The sequence below is a fragment of the Sus scrofa genome, chromosome 14 (genome assembly GCF_000003025.6).
Source record: "Sus scrofa isolate TJ Tabasco breed Duroc chromosome 14, Sscrofa11.1, whole genome shotgun sequence".
Lineage (NCBI taxonomy): Eukaryota > Metazoa > Chordata > Mammalia > Artiodactyla > Suidae > Sus > Sus scrofa.
The window spans coordinates 68,098,801-68,125,062 of record NC_010456.5 but is presented as its reverse complement, the minus strand read 5'-3'; positions in this window follow the sequence as shown (position 1 = coordinate 68,125,062).

Genomic DNA, 26,262 nt, shown 5'->3' with positions numbered 1-26,262 from the left:
CCTACCAATATACACACACCATAGTTATAGAACAATGCATTGTTTTAAAAATCTTTACCCTAACATGTGAAATATGTTGCATTTGAGAAGTAGGATTACCATTAAATAATATCTTGTGTATATTTTCTAATTTTTCTAAAAAGGATTATTTTATAAAAATATAGAAAATGCTTGATTCCACTTAATTGAACTCTTTCTGTGTTGATTACTGGTTTTAAAAATATTTTTGCTTTTTAGAAATTTACATTAATTTGGATTTTCCAGTAGCAAATACAATTAAACCTTTTCCCCATGTTTCTATTAAGTTTAATTTGTCTTTAGTAAATTTTACTTTTATAACCTTTGTTCATGTTAGTATGTAAATGAAAATCCAAATAATATCTACATTTAGAAATAACCAAGATTATTCAAAATTTCTATAAAAGTTAACCCCATATAAGCTAATATTTCAAATATTAAAAATTATAATCTGGGTTTTATATTTGAGAGTGAGACGAAGAACAAAATTTTTGAATTAAAAAAGATTTTTATAACATAAACTCCTATACTAGTCATGCATTAATAGCATTATGTAATATCCAAACGTATTGTGTGAACATGATAAAGATTTACATTTTTAGATATAGAATTTGATGGCATGAGAATCCTTACAGTGTTATGCTAAAGATAGGGGAAAATTAATGACAAAATATGGAGGTTAACATGGAACAAATTATAAAATTTATGGTTTAAGAATTGTTACATTTTCTCTTTAATATAAGCATATACCTTATTTTTGTATAGATTTATTCACTAAAATGTTTAAAAAGCTATATACCACTACAGTAAAATACATATGTCTGGTTTTATCTAAGGACTTTTGTAACCTAATTAATTTTTAAAAAATAGGTTTTTTTAAAATGTTGTCAAGGAAGAAGTTTTTCTTCTATCCTTCTAGGTTCTTTTATCTGGTCTAAGAATTAAATTAACATGACACAGATTGACTGAAGTATATTAAACATTAATAACATGTATATATGGGAAAGACCCAGAAAAAAATGAGTAACTCACCAAAATGGCTAAAGCCCTCACCTTAAATACCATCTTCAGCTAAAGACAAAAGTGGATGTTGGCATAGTGGATTGGTCCATCAAAGTGTTCTTAATTCACATGGAGATGGAAAAGCAAATGTTTGCTAAACAAATGTTTGTTGGGGTACGCTGAGACAATGGGATGGAATAAACTCTAATCTCCACGCCCTGTTGAGTTTTTCCCCATCACACCTAGCCCATATTATTTTCAGACATCTTGTTGTGGCAGCTGTCAGCAGCCCAAGGCCAAGTGTATCAGCTCTGGTGGCAGCCCTATGGCCAGAGTACCAGCTCCAGCAGTTCTATAGCCACAGTATATAGCTCCAGTGGCTCTGTGGCTGCAGTGTACCAGCTCCAGCAACTCTTTCACCTGGCGAGAAACCAAGCAAGCACTCAGAGAGTTGGAGAACTCAGGTTTATTACGCCAGCGGGCTCAGAGGGGATCACTCTCCAAAGTCTGAGCCCCTAAGAGAGGTTTCACAAGGATTATATGGGCTGGTTAATTCCGGCTCCTTGCTTGGTGGACAGGAGTGAGAACTGGCAAAGTAATAGATGCGGGAGTGAGTTTTACAGAAGCAGATGTGTGGGGGAGGGGTGGTTAGAGGTAGTTGGCTGGGTTAGGGGCAGTTTGGCCAGATTTTGCTTAGTCATCACGGTCGGGGTGTCTCCTTTTGTCCTTTTTGTTGCGACATTTTCCCCTACAATCTCTGGTAATATGTCTATTCTGGGAAAAAGCCCTCTAACTAAATGTTTTGGCAATTAGGGGGAAGGTCAAAGATTCTTCTTGAGTCTTTTGGGCCTTGATTGTTTTTAGCTCAAAATAATTTACATTCAAAGACACACAATTTAGGGTGACAAATTTTGCTCCCTTAAGCCCCACTTTGAAATTTCTTCAGGAAGTTTCACGCTCCAGAAATTGAGTTAATAGATTGCTTTATATCTCATTGAATCAGTCCCTTAGTCCTGACAATAAGTTAGTTCAGTTACTGATTTCAGGAGGCATTGATAGAGGTAGACTCTGAAAGTTAGGGCCAGAAGTTCAAGAAATCAGATATTTAATAAGAGGCCTTGCTTTGGAGACAAAATAAAAGCAAAGGTTTAGTGATTAGAGCAAATTATAAACCCAGTGTCGGAGTCCTGAGAGCTAGCATTTGAGATTTCTAGATATCTGGATCAAAGCATTTTTTGTAGTTTTAAATGTCTCTGATGATGCCTTCAATGTTCAGGTAAACTTTCTCAGTGACTAACACAGCAACAGACCTAATGATCATCTAAATATGGGCCATTGTGTTTCTCTCTCCTGAATTTATAAGTTGTTCAGCATCAGTTTGCAGCATTTCAGGAAAAGGGCTGTTTTCATTTTCAATGATTCCACATCAAAACTGGAAGAAAAGTTGGAAATGTTCATTTGGAGAGTTATGGCCAAATATTCAAGGAAATAAGAATCCAGGATCCAATCTAGTTTACAGAAAAATGAAACATCAAAGTCAGTTGACAGAACTAATATCCATAACTATGTATTATAACTTCTACTGAAATACTTTTTATTTCTCTAAAATCATGTTCATTTCTACCAAAGGTAGGAAAATTGAGACTAATTTGTTTATAAAATAAGTTTAATTTCATTAAATTTGGCCCAGTTGTTCACATAAGACCAGTTCTGCTTTACTGAAACTTCTATTTTGTTGGAACTTTTCATTGGAAATATTCAGATTGAATTTTTAAACGTCTCTCAAGGCCAAGAAGCCAAGCCAAGAACTTACCATTAGAGTTACTTGTAATAACTATAGACTTGAGTAAATTCCTCTCTTCTTGATGTCCCCCAAATATCCTGAGATTTCTGTACCTGCCAGGAAGTGACCTCCTTATTCACTTGGTAAGGTTACTGGCTATAAACCAGGTACGAGGCTATTTTTCTAAGGGGCTTTATGACACCATAAAGTCAGTATTAGTTATTTAAAACTGTCTATACAGATCTGATTCTATGCATGTCTTTCTCAAGTATGATATTAAAGTTTTGGTGATATAATCAATGTTTCTTATTGTGTTGTCTTATAAGAACAGATTCTTAATTAACTTAGTCGATAACTATATTGCCATGAAATAAGAATACCTACTAAGAGTTTCCAAATTTGGGGGGCATCAAGTAGGGAGAAAAAAAGATTTTCTATATGCTTACAAAGGTATAATTTACCAAATTGTTGTAAACCACAGTTAGTCTAAATGGAAAGATTTCTTTATATCTAGAAAAAATAAATTTAAAAAACAGTAATATTTCAAAAAGAAGTTATAAAAATTATAATCATATTCATTCCCATGTAATTTATTCTAGTTGATGTCAGCAGTTCTATTAGCCAGCAGTTTTGTTTTTTTTTTTTTTCCATTTAGAGTTCTAGAATTTCCTGCTTATTCAATTCAGTGCTGTGAAAGTTATCAGAAAGTTATACTCATCAAAAGTCCTTTCTGTGAATCTTCTTGAAGATAAGTATTTTTGCAAGAGCATCAGAGTACAGCAATAACTATCTATAAATGACAAAAAAAATTAAATGGCATAGTTAAATATCTAATGCCAATACAGCTGGTGAAAAATTAGCTATTTCTTTGACATGTAACTTTTTAAGATAATAGCTAAAATTATGACTGATAACATTATACCCAGGCACATTCAAATTTTAAAAATTTCATATACCGTGTAGAATGTTTACATTAATAATATTCTTCCTGTAGGGGAACAGGATTTCCTACCCCACAATATGTCTCTTTGACATATTATTTTAAACTAGTTACTTTTTAAGAAACAGGAGATATGGGAAAACCAAGTAGGAGTTACCCTTTTGTTAAAAACTTACATTTGTAAGAAAAATATCCATTTGGAAGTGTGTACTTCTCACTGTACCAGAAAGAAGAAGATGACCAAATCCCTAGAAACTCTGATCTATAGAGAAGACAATCGTTTATATCTGCATGACAGCTTTACCCTTGTTTACTATGCTTTTCCTGATACTGTCCCATAGTTGATTCTCCCCACCCTCAACATCCTCTTTTGGCTTTAGCTGAGGGTGGCATTTACACTGAGACTTTTGGTCTTTTTGACAATTACTCAACTTTCCTGGATCTCTCCCACATATACATATTATTAAACTTTGTTTGATTTTCCCCTGTGAATCTGCCTCATGTCAATTTAATTCTTAGACCAACTAGAAGGGTAGAGGAAAATTTCTTGCTCCCTGACAGTCCACACAATATAGCCTATGAAGGTTTATTATCACTTAGTTGACAATGCTTCCCATGTAAGTTACCATGTCAAAGAAGGCTAATTAGTTTAATGTCTCTGTGATGTTTCAGTGGCCCTCTGAAAATCCCAAATTAGCTTGAGTTCAAAAGGACTTCCTTTCAAATTTGACTTGGGAAAATTTGTCAAATATATCAAAAGATTTTAAAACTCTGGTCAAATAGAATGATAGGTCACTGTGGAATGGTACTTAGCTCTCCACTTAATCAAAGTGACAAAGACTTCTAAGGCAAATACAGAAAGTTAAACAGTTGTTAAAAAAAAAATAAAACAGCTCTTGTAATATTGAAAAGATACTTTAAGCAATCAAAGACCTGATAAAAATAATACAGGAAATTATTTTGATAAAACATAAAATCCCTGGATTTCCTACTGTGGCACAGTGGGTTAATGATCCAGCTTGTCTCTGTGCAGGTGCTGGTTTGATCCTTGGCCTGATGCAGGGGCATTGTTGCAACTGTGTTGTAGGTCACAGCCCTGGCTCAGAATCGATCCTGGCTTGGTAACTTCCATATGTCCAAGATATGGCTGAAAAAGGAAAACAAACAAAACATAAAATCCCTGCTTTTTAGTTAGATTATAAGCAAGCAAAGAAAAACCTTTAATAATTTCTTTATCAAGAGCAGACTTTTGTCTTTGTAACAGAGTCAAATTGTAATTTTGTACCAGCTTTCTTTGATAACAAAACTTAATTAAATTCATTGCAGTCTTAGCCAGCTTGACCATGCATAAAATTCTTTTCTCAATTTCTTTTTCAAAAATCCTGTAATATCTTTTTTATATTCATATTTCATCCTATCTTTTTTCTGTCTCTCCTTCTCTCTCTCTCTCTTTTTCCCTTCCTTCCTTCCTCCTTTCTTCCTTCTTTCCTGTCAGAGTTAAGTCTAGAAAAGCTTCTCAATTACTGCTCCTTCCATCTAGACTAAAATATCTGCAAGGGAGGCAAAGTGTGGAAAAGTAGACCTTATTTCAAGATACACAGACTTAGATAGTCATCCACATGATTTGAAATAATTTACTCAACTTCCCTATTTTTGTTTCCTTAACTCTTATCTATCGTGCATCATTTATTTTGAATATTTAACAAAATAACATGTAGAATATCTGATCACTTTTATCCATATGGAAAATAATGAGTTCTGCTGAAATGGACTGGTTAGTTTTATTTCGAAGTATTTTGATTTTGTCTATACTAATAAACTCTAGCTAAGGCTTTTAAACTCACATATAATTTTAAAAGCTTGAGAAACCAAACCATGGATTAAATTATTTCCTTTTGCCCCAAAGCAAACACCATGTTGAAATTTTAGGATGATGCTTTGAGTCGTAGGGAAATAACAAGTCACTCTCTCTCTTAACATTCCACAGAAACTGAACCTTCTGAGGGTTCATCTTCTTCTGGGGATACAAGTGTGCTTCCTCCTCCCCTTCTTACCCAGATGTGTACCCATATATGAGAGGAATCTTGAGAGGCTGCCTGAAAACACAACAGCTTTAACAGGCAAATAATAATTGAGCTTTTGATTTTTTTGAAAATGAAAAATGAAAGTGAAATCTGATTGTGTTTAACCTCTTTCATGAAATGTACGCCTGGAGACACAGCTTCACTGAAATTTGTAAATAATAAATACATATATAAAATGAACTCATGCCAGATAGAAGAAGAATGAAAAAAAGATGAGATGGACCGAGACATTTTCACTAAAAAGGAGTATTGAAAAAATAGAATGTGAGAAGTAAAGGACCTAACTGGGAGTGCTCTGATAGGGATGATTCTTTGACACGCAGCAGAGAGATTATTCCATGGGAGGAATGGCAGGCAATGTATATTGAAGAAGCAAAAGAGCTGAGAACAGAACATGCACATTTGAGGCAGAAGGTTTAGAGAGCAGAGCAAATTTATGAAGTGTATTAAAATTAGGAAGTGCCATCTGAAGCTTCCACTTGAAATGATTGGGCTAACAAATGAAATCCATTACCCCACCTGGAGACAGCCTATAAAATTCCTTAGCCAGGGAAAATATCGTTTTAATCAGTCACACAAAACAACTTTCCTCATGTACCCAGTAATAAAATGCTTTATCAAAGTGACGGATGGGATGAGTACCGTGTGTGTAACACTTGAGAATATTGGAAAACTTTTACGTGCCATTTACTACCTTGACTAATTTTTTTTTTTTTTTTTTTTTTAGGTTTCCCATAGAAATGGAAGTGTTTATGCTAAATTTCTAGATGAGAAGGATGCTACCTTCTCCCAAGAGAGCATTTTAGGATGTGGCATATATAGCCAAGCATGTGTCTTCACTTAACTGGGTGATATATCTAGGAAGCTTCTGATGCTAAGCAAATGCCAAAGGTTTTGAGGTCCCCTGACTTATGTTTGACATTGTGGGTGTGCTCTGTGGTCTTCTGCTCCCTAAGGCAGGAAGGGTCAGCACAGGACATGGAGAACAGAGCTTCTACAGAGGAATAACAAGTCAAATCCAGTCCTGTCTTTTAATGTTTTCCAGTCTTACCTAACCCTCTTCTACGGTGCCAATAGTAAAGATAAACCCAAGCTAACACGATATTTGCTTTATCTGAAAGACACTTTGTTAGGCAGTCTTTAAGAAACTTTTCTTTCTTTTCATCCACCATAGAATTTTGTGTACACAGCTGCTTTGTGATCTTTAGAGGAAATAACTCTTAACAGACAAATATCAACTATTTTGAAAGAAACCTGAAATTTGGGTTATTTTTCTGGACCAATGCTAACCTCATTTAATTCTTTAGCTAGATAGTTTGCCTTTGAATAAATACATAGTTAAGTGCCAAACCAAACTGACAGCTATGTACTTTTACTGATGTGGCCAGTAAGCCTATTTTCCAGTCTTTTTTGAATAGCCACAGATAAGTCTTGTGGTCTGGTCTGGATTTATGAGCTGAATGAGTTTGTTTTTCTGGTATGTAAAATTTTTTAAGGTGCTTTCTGATCCCTGGCTCAACATTAATCTCTAGTAGGAACTTTCCTTAGTGGAGCAGAAAATGATGAGCTTGAGTCTGGGGGTCAAGCACACCAAGGTATAAGTCTACTTAATTGTGTACCATAGCGAGCCAAGTGGCCTTGTCCATGCTGTTTAACCTCTCCGAGCCTAGGTTTCATCATCTGTAGGACAGGATGGTGATAATAGTGTCTACTTGTTAGGATTGTTATAAGCATCAAATTAGATAATGCATAAGGATGCTAACCATTGTGCCTGGCCTAGAGTGAACTATGATACATGGGTCTATCACTGTTACCATTACTCCATTGTTGTTTCTTGACTAATCAAGTACACATTCAGTATCTGTGGTATTACTGCATTGTTTGTAGAGAGGGTCACTCTGTTATTAGAAGTAAAATAAACCATTTGCCTGCTCACAAAACTTTCTTCCTCTAAATCAAGGTAAGACAAACCAGTAGTTTGAGGAATTAGTCTCATTTGGGTTTTACCATTTCTGGTAAGAATGATTCGGTGTCCCTAATTGCTCATCAGGCCACCCAAAGAACTGGCACCATCAGTTATCAGAGTGACAGGTGTCCACCAGAGGAGAAATGGTGTGCTCAGGGAAGGGGTGAGGGAAGTACTCATCGAGCCCCAAAAGGTGTTGGCTTTGGCATCAGAGTCCACAAGTCTGTGTCCTGATGCTGCCCCTCTTAAAGGTTTAATGACTCTCAGGCAAGTCATTAAACCCCCTGGATTTCAGTTTTAACACCTTTAAAAAAATTTTTTTTAATGGCCATGCCTGCAGTGTATGGAAGTTCCCAGGCTAGGGGCTGAATCAGAACTGCAGCTGAGGCCTGTGGCACACCTACAGTAATGCCAGATCTGAGCAGCATCTGTGACCTATGTAGCAACACCAGATTTTTAACCCACTGAGTGAGGCCAGGGATCAAATCCCCATCCCCAAAGACACTCTGTTGTGTTCTTAACACACTGAGTCACAATGGGAACTCTATAGTTTCAACATCTTAATAATGGAGGTAATAAAGGACCTAATCCATAAGTTTTTGTTTGTTTGTTTAATGAGGATTTAAAGAGAGAGTGTGTGTAATGCACTTAGTAGAATGCCTGTCATATGGTAAGTTCTTGATTCTTGCTGCCTCAACTAAAGCAGTCATGACAATAGCAACAATGTTAAAAGGGCTCAGAGGAGAGAGATGTGACATCAGCAGAGCTGAGATGTGGATTAGGCCTACAAGAATACCAAGTAGGGTTAGAATGGTGCAGAATAGAGAGAGTATCATTGGCATGGAGGGAGACCATAGCCATAATTTATTAGGTGAAATAAAGGCAAGAATACAAGTTTCCAAGAGGAGGTAATATAATATCTTTATATTTAAGAGGCCTTTACATGCCAGGCTTAGGAAGTAAACTTTAATCTCTCTGTTCAGTTTAAACTTTAACTGTAAGAATCATCATGTCGGTTTTCTGAATCAGTAAATCTGAGATAGAGTACAGGGATCAGCATTTATAACATGGCATCTGGAAGGTTCTATTGCAGAGAGTTTATCACAATTTGAGGACACTGCATTAAAAATGGTGAATCATTGGAGTTCCCGTAGTGGCGCAGTGGTTAACGAATCTGACTAGGAACCATGAAGTTGCGGGTTCAATCCCTGGCCTTGCTCAGTGGGTTAAGGATCTGGTGTTGCCATGAGCTGTGGTGTAGGTCACAGACGTGGCTCAGATCTGGCATTGCTGTGGCTGTGGCATAGGTTGGGGGCTACAGTTGGATTTGACCCCTAGGCTGGAAACCTCCATATGCCATGGGAGTGGCCCTGGAAAAGACAAAAAAAAAAAAAAAAAAGTGGTGAATCATTATAGGTAATCAAGAGAGAATAGCTCTATAATGATTAATTCTGCCTCACGCAGGTGCTCTTAAAACTGTACCCTTGGCTTAGGGTATGCATTAAATAATAGATATGGTACTTAATTACAGGAAAACAATTATATTTGCGGCAATAAGTACCAGCAAATAAAGTTTACTGAGGGAGGAATTTGAATGTCAGGATTAAAGTTTCTTCTTAAATACTGTTACCCAAATACAGTGATGACTAATATGCATCATTAAATAATACTGCAAATAATTTGAAGCCTAGGGGGTTGCACAAGGATAAAAATGTAAAAAGCAATATCTAGATCTCAAACTAGAAGTTTAGGCTTGAATTCTAGTTCAACCACTCATTAAACCAAAACTCGGATGTCATATCTGATGCACTCTTCCTTCTGCCTCAGCTTCCTCAGGTGTCTCATGAAGGTAAGAATCCCTGCTTTGTAAAGGGACCTCACAGAGAAGTTGCGAAGGATAGGTGCTGACATACTAAAATGTGATTGTACAGCTCTGTATTTTTAAAATTATGAAATTCCTCTAAGTTCTGTGAAAATGGAGCAAACTCTGGTGAAGTCTTCAATGAAGAGAAAACCAAATCTGGGAGCAGAGGCAGGGAATCAGGAATGACTTCATGGAGGTGGCAGGATTCCAGGGGCTCTTGGACAATGGGTTCCAGGTGATGGAGGTTGATGGGAAGCATGTGGGTATTTCAGCTTAGAGGAAACGGAGTGAATGAATGGTTAAAGCTAAGGAATGTAGGGCTATGAGCGGTGTTGGGTGTGAGGGTAGTTTAGTTTGAATACTATGTAAAAGTAGTTAGAGAATTTGGAGGAAATAGATCATGTCTCAAGATTCTGGTTTTGACAAATCATCGTCATCATCATGCTGGTCACAAGTCAAAATAATTTATTGATATCTTAGGTTGATTTTTCTCCAAAACAGACTTTGAGGTAAGAATGTGAATGCAAGTACTTTAATTGGGTTCTGATTCCAGGAGAGAGTGAGATGAGGAAGAGAGAGTTAGTCCCATGTAAACGGCCAGGAAAATCATATAATTTTTTCCCTAATTCCCCTTGGTTATTGGCTGATAGATGTTTCCAGGAACATTAATTCCACCTACTGCCTGAGGTGCTTCACTATTTCATTGCTCATTTGACCAGAAATCCAATTGCTACAGCTTATATCTGTTTGGCTGAAGTCTTGCTAGAAGTCCCAAGGAATTAAGAGATTTGCTCCTACCAGGAACAGTCCAACTCTTGGTCTCTCCCTGGGCTGCTTCTCAGGCATGTATTCTACCCCATTTCTAAGAGCTTTCCCACAGAATTAGGTTCAAGTTACGCAAAAGCAGTGTTTTGCTTGATAATGTACCTTCATAGTCTCCCTTTCATTCTCATCTTCTTTCTCCACTCTTCTACCTGTGTGTGCTAAGATCACCTCCAACCTTAACTACCTGCCCTGGAACCCATTCCAAAATCTATTCTTGGAGAATCCCAGGCAAGGACAGATACAACCTGACTTTTCTTTTTTTTTTTTAATGTAAGTGAAATAATAGTTTCTGAAACTAGTTATAAAAAGATGATATTTTATTCATTTTAAGGACAATTGTTAAGGAGAGAACCATCAATTCACTATGGGTTCTTTCAAATATGACTTGATTGCTGGAAGTTGGAATGTACTAGACAACTTCACGGGGCATTGCTAAGCCCTGTCTCTAATATTTCATTTTAGTAATAACCAGATCCCAAATCAGAATGAGGGGAGAGGAATAAGGAAACACATATATTTAATTGTTAAAATGGCTTCACAATTTATAACAGGTAATTAATAGCAAGGCCTCCTAATTAATCCTTATTTCACCAAAAAAATGTGATCTTAGAACCAAAAGATAAGGAATTTGTACTTTAAAGAGAAATACGAAGCTCTGGGGATTTTACTACTGCCTCTTCACTCACTTTAATGGCTATAGTTATGATTTCAAAAAGGAAATAGATATCCAGTTATTTTACTCAATGTTAAAGAATACAGCAGACTATATAAGAGCTTGTTTTTAGTGGAAAAATGTTAATGTGCAATGGAAAATAACAGATTATAGTCACCAAGCCCTCACTCTATGTTTTAATATTAATATGTTGCCATGTTTTCAGGACACATTGTTTCAGAAAATTAGTCTCAGATTTCCATAAATCATGAGTAGATGATTTCATTAGCCATGGAATGTCTATTTTTGTTACTGCTAAGGAGAGCTCAAGAACTTCAAATCATAATTGAAATATTCCATTGATGTGGTTGCTTAGCAACAAACTTTTATATAAGCAGACTAATCATTTTGCTTAAAATTTTGTGACTTTAAACTTTTTAACTTGTTTTCAGCAGATCACCTTGCTGTAAAATATGTATTTTCAGAGTTCCTGTCATGGCGCAGTGGTTAACAAATCTGACTAGGAACCATGAGGTTGCGGGTTTGGTCCCTGCCCTTGCTCAATGGGTTAACGATCCTGCGTTTCCATGAGCTGTGGTGTAGGTCGCAGACTTGGCTCGGATCCCGCGTTGCTGTGGATCTGGCGTAGGCTGGTGGCTACAGCTCCGATTCGACCCCTAGCCTGGGAACCTCCATATGCTGCGGGAGCGGCCCAAGAAATGGCAAAAAGACAAAAAAATAAAAATAAAAATAAATAAAATAAAATAAAATACTGTTTAAGATCCACCACAATTAAAAAAAAAAAAATGTGTATTTTCCTCCACAGCTTTAAATGCATATTCCTATAGAAGATATACATTTCATGGATCATGGCCAAAACTTGATTTCCTTTGAACTGTCTCCATGAACCTGGTTGATGTGGATGGCATCCCTGGAATTGGTGAATATTTCATGACTTGCATGACTTTTTTTGCTTTTTTTTTTTTCCTAACTTGGAAAACAACTCAAATTATGCTAAGGTTGTTAAGAGCAGTGATTAACTTTGTGATCAATTTAAAATGACAGGCCCCGGTCTCATATGTGCTGCATCTCCCAACCTTCTCCTCTCTGAGTTTTTCCACTTCCATTATCAGTCTCTGTCCCTCAAATACCCAACATAATAACTCTTGTTTCTTTGAAAGTTGCTAACAATATGCTAGCAAAATTTTCCCTTCCATCTCTAATCCATATGTAGCTGTTTTCTATGGAGATTCACAAGGAGCTGTGGTTTTAGCAGACAGAGTGCAAGCTGTGGAGTCACATGGACTTGGGTTGAAGTCCTTGCTGTACTGTGTACTCTTTGGGTAACTACTTAAATTAGTTTATGCCCCTGACCTTAGCTTCCTCATTTACACAAGGACCATAGAAATACATCTTAGGAGGCTGTTGTGAGAATTAGAGATGATATACAAGAGATGTTATCTCCAGATGCAGTGGTCAAGAAAAGGCAGAAGTGAAAACTGGTAAAAGTTATCTCAGAAATCTAGTTCAAGCTCAGGATAGACTGTTACACTATGGACCAAACATGACATTTACATAAATCCACTATGGTTATGCTTGCATTTACTAGTCAATGCATTTTTCCTATCAAAATATATCCTGAGCTATTATTCTCTGTTGGTCTCCATGGTGTGTGGAGGTTGCAATTGGGTATAAAACAATGTTCTCTGCTCTAAAGTCAGTGTCTGCTTGGAGTGGAGAGATTAAAGAATAAAACTTAGCCAAAGAAAGTGTGTTGCATATAATGTGAAAAAAGGAGAGATTATGAACATTGTTAAAATAGTCACTCTCTTTGATCTAGACATCATAATTTTAAATTTATTTAATATGTATCCTCTTGGATACATGTAGTTGCACCCTTCAGGAGGTTTTGGTTTATACCAGATTGTCACAGATTCTACTCACTCCATGTTAGTAGAATACTCAATCCATATCAATCCTCTCTTACACTGCTCCATTCTGTTCCATGGAAGCAAAATAATGTAATCACGGTGTAAATCCATTAAAGGCTCTCTTCAAAAGGGCCCACTGTTTGCTGCTCTGGAAGAACAAGCTTTTTCTTTTTCTTTTTCTTTTCTTTTTCTTTTCTTTCTTTTTTTTTTTTTTTTTTTCTTTTTAGGGCTGCACCCACAGCATATGGAAGTCCCCAGGTTAGGGATTAAATCAGAGCTACAGCTGCCAGCTGATACCACAGCCACAGAAACACAGGATCTGATCTATGCCAAAGTTCATGGCAATGCTGAATCCTTAACCCACTGAACAAGGCCAGGGATTGAACCCACAACCTCATGGTTACTAATCAGATTTGTTTCTACTGCACCACAGAGGGAAATCCCTCTGGTGGAAAAAACTTGAAGGCAGATAATCTTGGTTTGATTCTCCCATAACTTATGATCTATGCAGGTTCAGGCAAGCTGGTAATCATCCACTTAGGCCTGATTTACTTTTTAACCAAATGGGAATGATATACCTACAGTGTTGAGAGGAGAGTAAATGAGATAATGCTAAGAAAATGCTAAGTCACTGCTAGGTATAAAGAGTGATCAATTACATCCTTCATTATATATTCATCATATATCAGGCTTTTATGAGAACTTAATACAGATGTACCTCATTTTGTCACACTTTGCTTTAATGTTCTGAGATACTGTGTTTTTTTAAAAATTGAAGGTTCGTAGAAACCTTGACTTGACCAATTCCATTGATGCCCCTTTCCTAACACCATTTTCTCACTTCGTGTCTCTGTGTCACATATCTTTTTTTTTTTTTTTTTTGTCTTTTTTTCTTTTTAGGGCCATGCACACAGCATATGGAGGTTCCCAGGCTAGGGGTCAAATCTGAGCTACAGCTGCTGACACACCATAGCCACAGCAATGCAGAATATGAGCCACATCTGAGACCTACACCACAGCTCACGGCAATGCCGGATTTTTAACCCATTGAGTGAAGCCAGGGATTGAACCCTCAACCTCATGGTTCCTAGTCGGATTCATTTCCAATGTGCCACAATGGGAACTCCTGTGTCATATATCTTAATTCTAAAAATATTCCAAACTTTTTCATTGTTATCATATTCGTTTTTGTTGTTAGTGATCTTTAATGTTACTGTTATAATTGCTTTGGCAATATTTAGCCATAAAGTATTTTTTAATTAAAGGACATTGTTTTCTTAGATATAATGTTATTGCACACTTAATAGGCTATGGTATAGTGTAAACATCTTTTACATGCACTGGAAAACTAAAAAATTCACATTACTTGTTTTATTGATATATCTACTTTGTTGTGGTTGTCTAGAAGTGAACCAGCACTATCTCTGAGGTATACTTGTATATGCCAGGAATCATTTTGGCTACAGAAATGATAAGGAGAATAATAAAGGAAGAACAACATGTAAAAAGATAAATCATAATAGGGAGTTCCTTTGTGGCACAGCAGGATAAGCATCTGGCATTGTCACTGTAGAGGCTTGGGTCACTGCTGTGGTGAAGTTTTGATACCTGGCCCAAGAACTTCCACATGCCATGGGGGCAAAAAAAGATGAGATACATCATAACAAAAATAATCATTATCAGTATTTTCAGAATCCCATAGGGATAGCAAGAAGAGAGCAATGTTCCCCATGGCACAGTTCAGAAAGTTCTCAACAAGGAAAGAAACTTGAGGCTTGATTTTAAAGAGAAATTAAGAGCTTGACATGTAAATAAAGGGATAAATAGGAAAGATTTGAATGATCTAACTCCAGAAAAGAAATGCTAGTATATCATACTCCATATTTCATTTTTCAAATGAAAATCTGTACATTATATTATCAATAATTGCCTTTGTGAAAGGACAGATGAGAGATTTGGTGTCAGCTAGTTAGCCCTAAAATTACACTTTTTTAGGCGTGGACCTCTACCCCAAACATTGTATGGGAATGAAGCATTAGATGATACTGTGTCAGGAGTGTCATGTTTATTGTTCCAGGAACTTATACTATCAGAGCTATAGACTTAATGCAGCTAATGTCTCTAGAAGGTAAGAAACAATCAGTAAAAGTATGAATTAGGCACTTATTTTTATTTTCAAATAATAATTTGTTTCAAGTCATATACTCCATCTTATTTAAAGGCATTAGTGGGTGGTGACCAAGATGGCAAAATAGAAGGACATGGAGCTTACCTCCTCCCACAAACACATCAAAAATACTTCCATATGTGGAGCAATTCTCATAGCAAATCCACTGAATGCTGGCAGAAGTTCTCATACAACCAAAGCTGCAAGGAAGATCACCAAATAACTGGGTAGAACAAAAGGAAATATATAAAATAAAAGAAACTAGGAGAGGACCTGCATCCCTGAGAGGGAGCTATGAAAGGAGAAAGGTCCCCATACACTGGGAACCACCTTCACTGACCAGGAGGTAAGCTAGGAGAGATATGGAGCCTCAGAGACTCAGAGAAGATGCAATAGTTGGCTTGTGGCAAGCAGAACAGAGAAAGACCAGCACAGATGACCTGTGACACCTCCACGCACTTCCCAGGCCCAGGTGCACATCTGCTGGTGTGTGCAATGGCTGGGTGAACCTATCCCAAATGAAATATTGAAAGATCTCTAAATAGAAAAGAGGCAACAATCTATAGGAAGGAGAGAACCACAGTAGGATAAGCAAATACATAAAAGGATTATAGATCACAGAAGTAAGCCTATGATGTAGATTACAGCTTAAAGAGCAAAAAAAATTTTGTGAAAGTGATTTTAACTACAGTGAACAGTGAAAGGATAAATATGTAGATGTAAAATAGGACATAAAAGTCAAAATATATGGGAGGGGAGTAACAAAATGTAAATTTTTTAAGAATGCGTTTGAGCTTAAATGACTACCAGTCTAAAGCAAATAGATATAGTAAGGGGTTAACATACTTGAAAACCCGGGTATGAATCAAAAACATAACAGATTCACAAAAAACAAAAAGAAAGGAACTCAACTGTAATACAAAAGAAAACCATCAAACCACAAAAGGAAAAACAAGAAAAAAAATATAATCAATTGGGAAACAAGGTTTAAAATGACAATAAATACATACCTATCAATAGTTACCTTAAATGTCAATGGACTAAATGTGCCAATCAAAAAATCAAAAGACATACAGTAACAGACTGCATAAAAAACAAGTGCCTACAATATGCTGCCTAAAGAGACCCACTTTATGGCAAAGGACACACATAGACTGAAAATGAGGGGATGGAAAAAGATATTTCATGCAAACCTGAATCACTTTGCTATACACTTGAAACGAACACAACATTGTTAAATCAACTATACTTCAATGAAAAAAATTGAAGTGTTTTCTGAACCTGACTATGAGGGGTAAAAGTTATGAAATATATGCTCCTACATTTTTATACAATCGTATGTATGTGTAAAATTAAATTCTTACTTCCCACTAATGACTTAATTCAGAATAACTGAAATAAAGAAGCCCCCACCAGGCAGATCCAAGTGTGATGGTTTGTAATTGTTTCTACAAACAGAGCTCCTATGGCTGATTTGACGTTTGTTGTACACAAGAGGACACTGCTAGAAAATGCTGTCCTACAACTCTGATCTAATTCAAAGTGAGAAAAAAATCAGTCTATTGGGAAAAAAATTGTTTTTATTGGACATACAGTTTTTGTATTGAAGATGCTCATTTGCCTGGGGGAGTCTCAATTTTCTAGCTCTAAGATAGTCACTGTATGTCTTAATCAACTTACTCTATTTTCCTCATGCATTTCAGTGCTGACCATTCTCTGAACAGAACTTAGGTGGGGCAGGGTGTAAAATGAGTACTTCTGGGTTTGTTTTCTTGTTCGTTTTTGTTTTTGTTTTTGTTTTTGTTTTTTTGGTCAGTCTGCTTCTGATCACCCTCTTTCAGGCATCCTACATGTATTTTCCCATACTCCTATCCATCTTCTCCTAGGAGGAAATCTGCACCTCTGCACTCAGATGGGGAATCACCTCTCACATCATGGCTGAAGAGTTATAAACTCTAGGTGTTATTGATGAATTGGTGTTACTTAACATTGGTGTTTTAATTTTTATTATCTCTTTACAGCCAACCTGCTAAGTTAGTGTTATTATCCTGTACTAAAGTTTAGGTTAGTGACACTTGACAACACTGACAGACCAAGAAAGAACATTTTACCAGATTCAACATTGAAAACCTTATCAGAAATGGACCAGACCTGACAGTGGAATAACCCAGGAAGTGTTTTGTTTTGTTTTTTCATTTTCAGGGCTGCACCTGCAGGCATATAAAAGTTCCCAGGCTAGGGATCAAATCAGAATTGCAGCTGCTGGCCTACAGCACAGCCATAGCAATGCCAGATTCGAGCAACATCCATGACCTGTGACAAAGCCAGCTCCTTAACCCACTGAGCGAAGGCAGGGATCAAACTGGCATCTAGATACTAGTCAGGTTCTCTACCCACAGAACCACAACAGAAACTCCAGGAGGGTTTCTTATTTAACTCCCTTTGGTGGTCATTGGTGAAAATCTCATCACTGGCTATATCCAGCTGGTTGTAGAAGCTTCAGCTGCCCATTCCAGTTATCCTTATCTTGTCCATTGGTGCTAAAGAATATTAGAGGACGGGGAAAAAAAATCAACTCACCAAATGTCCAGAAATCGGAGAGTCAGAACCATTCTGCATGGCCAATTATCAGAGCTATTTGTCAAAGGAGAGTCTACACATGTTATCTTAGAATCAGACATTCAGAGCTGTCACTGATGTTTATTTATCACTCATTCTTATCCATATTCTATATGACCCAAACTATATGATGAGGATCAATTTAAGTAATGATATCTTTCCATTTTATATCCTAACAGTGTAACTATGGTATATTGAAACTTTCCTATAGATTCAGATTCCATATGTGTTCCATTCCAAGGACCACATCTGACTTATACTGTAAGAAATAAGGAGCTACATTGTAATAGTTCTCTACTTGTCTTTTCCGGAGTTAATATTTTCTGTTTCTATGTATCTCTACACATGTATTCCCATTTTAATAAATATCCTTACAAAAATAAATAAATAAGTAAATAATTGCATTAGTGGCCATATGCAAATTAAACTAGATTTAATTTCTTTTAAACAGATATGGATTTCAGATATCTCTATTTTATAGAGGCTTGGAGTCCACCCATACTCTTATATACAGACATATGGCTTAACCAATTTTATTTAAGGTAACAGAAGGTTATCATCTACAGTTATCTGTGGCTCTACCACTGACTTATTAATTCATAAGGCAACTATTTTCTAATATTTACAACTGATTACTGATCTAAGTGTTTCTCTTGTACATGGAAGTAGCTGATCATCACAAACTGTAACAGTTTATTACTCTTTTGTTTAAGATGTTAATTTACCTTCTGAGTTAATGGTCTCCCAATCCTTGTGTATTTACATCCAAATTCATGTATTTACATCAAAATAATACTCACCTGATAGATTTCATTGGGAAGCTTTTGAAAGCTTGTCCTAATACAGTTTTATGTAATGCAAATGTTTAAGATAATTTTAAGTCTCATGCATGGGTGGCATTTGTGTCAGAGATGTTGCTATTATGAGTTGGTTTGTTGCCAGCTAGAATTGGAAGGGAGTAACAGTTTCCACTTTGTTTAAGGACCTCCCCAGCTATCTTGACAATGAAATAGCAGGACAGTCCATTGATTCTTTACTTGCCACAATCCTTAGACAATGTTTTGGGAAGCAGTTTCTTGAATGAAAATCATCAACACCTATTACACTATCTGGCTTTATGGTGCATAACTTCTCACAATGACCCAATTTGCTTGAGTCTCACAATTGTTATCTGGCTAGGTCACTTTGGCACTGTGCTCTGATGTGTGCAGTACTTCCAGAAATCCTCTAACTTGAGATTCTTTTCTAGCTTTTTGCTAGTTGGTCCATTGGTGCCATTTTTTTAGATGGTTCCATTCCTGTGTCATCCAGAGAACCTAAATCACCCTTAGGGTTTGCAAAGGAAGTCTCTTTGTAGCATTCTATCACCATCTGGTCTTCTTCACATCTTCACTATTCCAAAAAAAAAAAAAAAAGTAAGGAAAATAATTCCCATTCTTTTCTAGCCATTCCTTTTCCTCAGTAGATCATTAAGACCACCATCACCTACCCCTGCCTGCAACCTTACTGTTGGTGAAATTACTGCTTTCTGTAGTTATTCCTGAAGAGTATATCCTCGTATAAGACCCATAACAAAATTATTTTTTTAAAAAGGTAATGTCAGGATAGTAAATTATAAGTAATTTCCCTCAATGCTTTAACATCATTATGTGGAAAGTAACATAATGTCTTTTCTATCAAAGGAAATCTTGGTTACTCCATTTTGCTCTAGCTCCAGCTTCCACTGAATCAACCTTGCAACCCCCTTCCTCCTTACCTCTTTTCCCAGTAACAATTTGTTTCAAATTAGCCAATGGGGAAGACTGTGCTCCCTGACCTGACCAATGGGAAGGAGACAGGTAAATCACCTGCGTTAAGTATAAATAGGGGAGGGTCCTTTGTTCGGCACGCACACTTTTTGGAGTGCCTGAGCCCTTCTGCAGAAGTAAAGAGCCTTGTTGAGATTTCTCCTCATCCACGTGTCTCACTTTCTGATACTGACGACCCAAGCCAGAGTTATTGTAATTTCCAACAATTATTACTTCTGATAAAGTAAACAAAAAAAGAAAGAAAATAGCCACCCAAGTTTATATCCCTTGCAATATAGTAGAGTGCTTAAAGGCAGGGGGTTTGAATTCTGGCTCAAGATGGAATCCCAATTTTGCCCATTTGTTAGTCCTGTGACCTTGGAAATGTTACTTAACTGCTATACTTCTCAATTGTAACATTTTCACAGGGGATATGGGAGAATCAAACAAAATTAACATAGTGACTGGCACAAATTAAATCTACAAATGTGGATATTTTTATCATTATGGTCCATAATCCCAGCAATTTTAAAATCTGAAAAATTCTAAACAACAAAGTGTTTTCATAAGTTTAAGGCTAAACTTATTGGAAAGAACAAAAATAAAAACATTGACCTGAACAGATTTGAGGCTACTTGCACTTTATTTCATGTTAATATTCATTCATTGTTATGTGTAAATATTACTATTGTTGATTTTGAGGTGCTGCAATATACACAGATAAACTTTCATTTTAGAAAGTTTTTTAAAATGGGTTTTACCAAGAAGTTCTGAATTCTGAAATACATAATGATCTCAAGGATTTCTTAAGAAAGTCTAAAATAGGAAATCACCATTTCTTTTATTTAACTCAGAATTTGCTTGCTATTTATAATGGTCCCCGGGATGGCACAAAAATCGCTGCTGTGATTTGCTAAAGGTCAGTGCTTATACATTGTCACATTCCCTTTTTCCAGAGATTCTGAGAACATTTACAATAGGAATGAGACCTCCTTTGCACTTTTGCTGGCATTTGTGTCATAAGATTTTCATATACATCTTTTAATAGAACAAAAATGAATTATCATAATTATGAAAACTGTATTGCTTCATGCTGAAAAAATTCTAAATTTTGAATGTCCATTGCCTCATTTATGATACTGAAAATGCAGGGTATTTTCTGATTCCTCTTCTACATTGGTTTGCTTTGGGGAGTCTTATGAAGCAATATCCCTGGATGTGGGATTCAAGAACTTTCAGCAGCCACAAACAACTGAGTATACATTTTTTTATTAAAGTATAGTTGATTTACAATGTTGTGTCAATTTCTGCTATACAGCATAGTCATATATATACATATATTCTCTTTTTGTCTTCCATGATGTTCAATCCCAAGAGACTGGATATTGTTCTTGGTGCTGTACAGTAGAACCTCATTGATCATCATTCTTAATGTAATAGTTTGCATCTACTAACCCCAAACTCCCAGTCCATCCCACTACCACCCCACCCCAACACCTTAACAACAAGTCTGTTCTCTATATCTGTGAGTCCATTTCTGTTTTGCAGCTAAGTTCATTTGTGCCATGTTTTAAATTTCATGTATGTGATATCATATGGTATTTGTCTTTCTCTTTCAAACTTACTTCACTTAGTATGAGAATCAGTGGTTGCATCCATGTTGCTGCAAATGACATTATTTCATTCTTTTTTACAGCTGAGTAGTATTCTATTGTGTATATGTAGCATACTTTTTTTTTTTTTTTTTTTTTTTTGCTTTTTTTATGCCTACACCTGTGGCACATGGAAGTTCCAAAGCTAGGGGTCGAATTAGAGCTATAGCTGCTGGCTACAGCCACAGCTGTGCCAGATCTGAGCCATGTCTGTGATCTACACCACAGCTCATGGCAAGGCCAGATCCCTGACCCACTGAGCAAGGCCTGGGATCAAACCTGCATCCTTGCAGATACTAATCAGATTCATTTCCACTTCACCACAATGGGAACTCCCTATACCATATCTTCTTAATCCATTCATCTGTCGATGGACGTTTAGGTTGTTTCCATGTCTTAGCTATTGTGAATAGTATTGCAATGAACATAGGGGTGCATGTATCTTTTTGAATTTATAGGTATAATTTTAATTGCCTTCAGATCCTTGAGTTACTTAAAGTATGTCATGACAACCACAACTCCTTTCTTTCTCTGGCTGTATTTTTGTTGTTTTATCTCCTTCACCACCTTCTTTGGGTCTTTCCCCTTTATATGCATTGTTTTTTGTCTTGTGTATGGCCAAAGTCATTGTCTCCACATTCATTTGATCCTAACAGGAAGATTTATCAAAGTATTTGTTGCATAATAAATTACTCCAAAATTCAGTAACTTGAAACAACAAACATTGTTGTTGGACAGTTCTGACCTAGGCTCTCTCATGAAATATAGTCAAAATATCAAGTGGGTTGTCTTGACCGAGGCTGGAACGTCTGCTTCTGAACTCACTCATGTAGCTCTTGGTCAGAAGTCTCAGGTCCTCTCCATATGGGCTTTTCTGTAAATACTAATATGGGCTCCCTTACAGCATGCAACTGGGTTAAAAGGGCAAGCATGGTGAGTGGTAGGACCAAAAAACCCGTATCATCTTTTATGGTCTATCATCAAAAGCCACATGATATCATGTCCACCACATCTTTTTGGTCAAGTTAGTTAAGGGAATGGGACATAGACTCCTCTTAATAGGAAGGGGAAAAGTTTTGTAAGGGAATGAAGAAATGAGGCAAAATTTTTTGAAAATATTACTGGCCACTCAGTCATAGAGTTCTCAAACCACACAAGATCTACAAAGATCTACAAAGATCCACAAGATCTACAAAGATCCATTTAGGCCAGAACTAGGGGTAGAAATAAGTAGAGTGAGGGAGGCCCACTGGTCAGTCTACCACCGTAAAGTTAAATAGCTGGGGCTTTCTTCTAGTTCCACTTTAGCCACCATCTTTTTTTAATTTATTCCCATTTGAATAGATTGGCTGAAGACATGATAAAGACAAGGAATGTATCTTCCTACTTGGTTTTCTTATAATTTCTTTAACCTTTATTTCTTAGGGAGATAATTAAGAATTAGATATTAGATCATTATTCTCTACTACTCAGCTGGAATGCCCCGAAATTTACCTTAAAAACTGATTTTTTTTTTTTCTGGGCTAAGTGCTGATTAGAAATGACTGATATGAGATCACACCATATTCTTTTTTTCAAAACTCTGACTTTCAAGTATAAGTGAAATAGAGGTCAATTACAGAAATCATGTTAATGCATGAGAAAAATGCAGGGGAATAATATAAGATGAATATCATAGAATTTCTTAGGGTAAGACATGCTATGTATATCTATGTACATAAGGGATATGTTTTCACTAAGAGTGTGACTTAAATCTAATAGGAATGTGGTCCTTTAAAAGAAAAGAATTCATTAAGAGAAATAGTTCTTCTCTAGTCTTACTCTTTTGCTCTCAAATTAGAGGTAGGTGTGAGTTCCCATTTTACCTGTTCTGTCCTAGGATGATAGGCTCTTCCTGGAAGCCATTGTGGTTCTGTGCCTTAAGTTTGCCTGATCAAATGAAAATTTCTGCTTAAAGAGGTCTTATTGTTTACCTGGAGGACAAGGCAAGTGAAGGACCAGGAAGAATCTATATCTCTGCCATATTAATCAAAATGTCTAGTTAGGATGTCGATATTTCTGGTGATTAATTCTGTCCTTGTTTGGCAAATGCTGCCCTAACACTTCTTTATATGTCCTTTGCTACCTATCAAACACTTCATCCAAAGCTCTCATTCATTTATTCTGTGCATATTTGTGTCTCTATAAAGCATCTCAGAGCAAGATACACAGCCAACACAATAACTATGTGAGTGAGTTTTAAGCTGTGCAGGGAATTATGTAAAATATATGCTATACTGGAAAGAAAACCAAATGAAAGGATGAAAGGGAAATCCCCTCATATAGAAATAGTGGAATCTTTGCCATTTAGAAATTTGCCAATTGTTTCCTAAGGAATGTCAGAAAACATGATAAAAATCACCCTCCTCATGGATTCCTTACTTTGGGACTGAGAACAGTTGGAAATCACCTTCTCTGGCATTATTTACTTGCTAAGGCTGGAGGTTGGAACGTCTTCCTGCTGTTTCCTGTTGCTGCTTGCTCTTCAAAGTCTATTTTCCTATTATTGTCTTTCAAGGACACGAAGGGCACGGCCCGACTCTCAATCCTGTGATATCTGATTTGCACACCCTTCCCGTTATGTATAGCCCTTTAGTCCCTTTTCAGGATGGCTTTCTTGCTTTCTATTTCACAGGCTGTGCTCTAAACTTTACCTCATGCCATTCCCTCTTTGTTCTTAGGTGCAGTGCAACATTTATTGAGTGTATGCTCTGTACCATGACTGCCGGATGAAAGTAAGTCTCAGCTTCCAAGAAACTCAATGATTGGGTTAATAAGCTTTCACTTTTGAAGATGTAATTAGCTCAGTTTGGGTTATGGAAGAGTCAGTTTTTAAAATGTTAGTATTTATTGTTTTCTTTTTATAATGATATTTATTTTTCCATTATGGCTGGTTTACAGTGTTCTGTCAATTTTCTACTGTACAGCAAGGTGACCCAGTTACACATACAGTATTTATTGTTTTAATGAGATTGATTACATGCGAAAGTAATAATCACACCTTATAATTTTATACTACTTTCAGAATTTTAAAAGAAGATATTCCTATTACCTCATTTGATTCTGTGACAGCTCTTATTTCCATATTTTTCCTTCTATATTTTAGATTAATACATTAAAATTCACATAATGTATCACAGAATTGTAACCCAGGAAGTATATTCTGATGGTGGAACTAAAACCTATATGCCCTGATGATTAGCTGTATTCTCTTTCCAATAAACCGCACTTTTTCTTTTAATGGTTAACTAAAATCAATGCACTAAAATAGAGGGAGTTGATATTGCAAGAGGGAGAAAATAATTTGGGATCTTGGTACAATGTCAGAGATTGCAACAGTTCTGAGAAAAGGGCTTTGTGTCATTGATATTGATCTATTTATAAATATTTTCTATTTTTTTAGTGCATTATGAAGAATCTTTTTTTTTTTTTTTTTTTTTTTTTTTTTTATTTTTTTTTTTTTTTTGATGTTTAAATTAACTTTTGTGGATCAATATAAGGACAGAGTTGTGGTCAGGTTAACAATCGATAGGAACCATGAGGTTGCAGTTCGATCCCTGACCTTGCTCAGTGGATTAAGGATCCAGCGTTGCTGTGAGCTGTGGTGTAGGTTGCAGACACGGTGTGGATCCTGTGTTGCTGTGGCTCTGATGTAGGCCAGTGGCTACATCTCCAATTAGACCCCTAGCCTGGGAATCTCTGTATGCTGCAGGAGTGGCCCAAGAAAAGGCAAAAAGACAAAAGAAAAAAATATATATATAAGGACAAAATCACCATATATAATCTTGGTTCTACGTAACGCTTCATTTTTAGTATACAATGATCAATTCTCAAGTAAAATGTTATCCCTCTCCTTCTTTTGTAAGCAAATTCTCTTCCTAATTCAGAGCCTAACTTACGTCATTCTTACATTGATTTAGGGGACTTAAAATTCTTTAGTTAGTTGATTGAAATCTTAACTTTTGATAGTCCATCTCTATCTCTTTTTCTGCCTGATGAAAGAAAGATTAAGAAAAAAATAATTTACTGTGGTAGGGTTACAATTGCTTTCTACCAAATGTTTCTGGTTTTTCCCGAGACATTTCAGGATTGCCCTTCTCTCCTCCTTTGAGGTTAGCTGAGTTCATGTGACTTGTGTGGGTCAGTGAGATAAGCAATGGTGAGGTCTGGGTAGAAGCCTGGAGAGCTGGTCTGAGGTTGGCTATGTTGTTTCCTTCTGTCAGGGTGACTGGTTGGTGGCTGGTCCGTCAGTCCTCAACATCGATCTCCAATGCACACAACATGAAGGAGAAATCAACTTTTGTTGTGCTATGACCCTGAGAGGTGGGGGTTATTTGTTACCTCACTGAACCCAACTTATCTATCTTGTCTAAATTCTAAATTGTCAAAATTATAAAACCAACTAAAGAAACAGCCATAAAACTTGATAGAAAACAAAACCAAAACCCCTCCTTCTTACAAAATAAACAACAATAGCAAATGCAAAACTCACCTCATTCGTCAGAACTATAAAATCTTTCCATTATCCTCCTGCGGTTAAAAGTAGTTCAGTGATGTATGGTCAGTTAAACATAGGCAAGTAACATGTACACAATACTACAAATAATTGGTAATGAGGACCTACTGCATAGCACAGGGTAGTGTACTCAATACTGTGTAATAATGTCTATGGGAAAATAATCTGAAAAGGATGTATGTATATGTATGTATATGTGTGTGTTTATATAAAAAACTGATTTACTTTGCTGTACACCTGACACTCACACAATTTTGTAAGGCAACTATAGCCCCAAAAAACTATTTAAAAAAAGATAGGTTAAAGGACTGAATTGATATTTTGTTGTATATCAGTTATTGCGGCACAGAGGTGACTGTTCCTTTAAAATAATGATTCAAGATTGCTTTATTTTGTTTTTTATTTAATGATATTGGG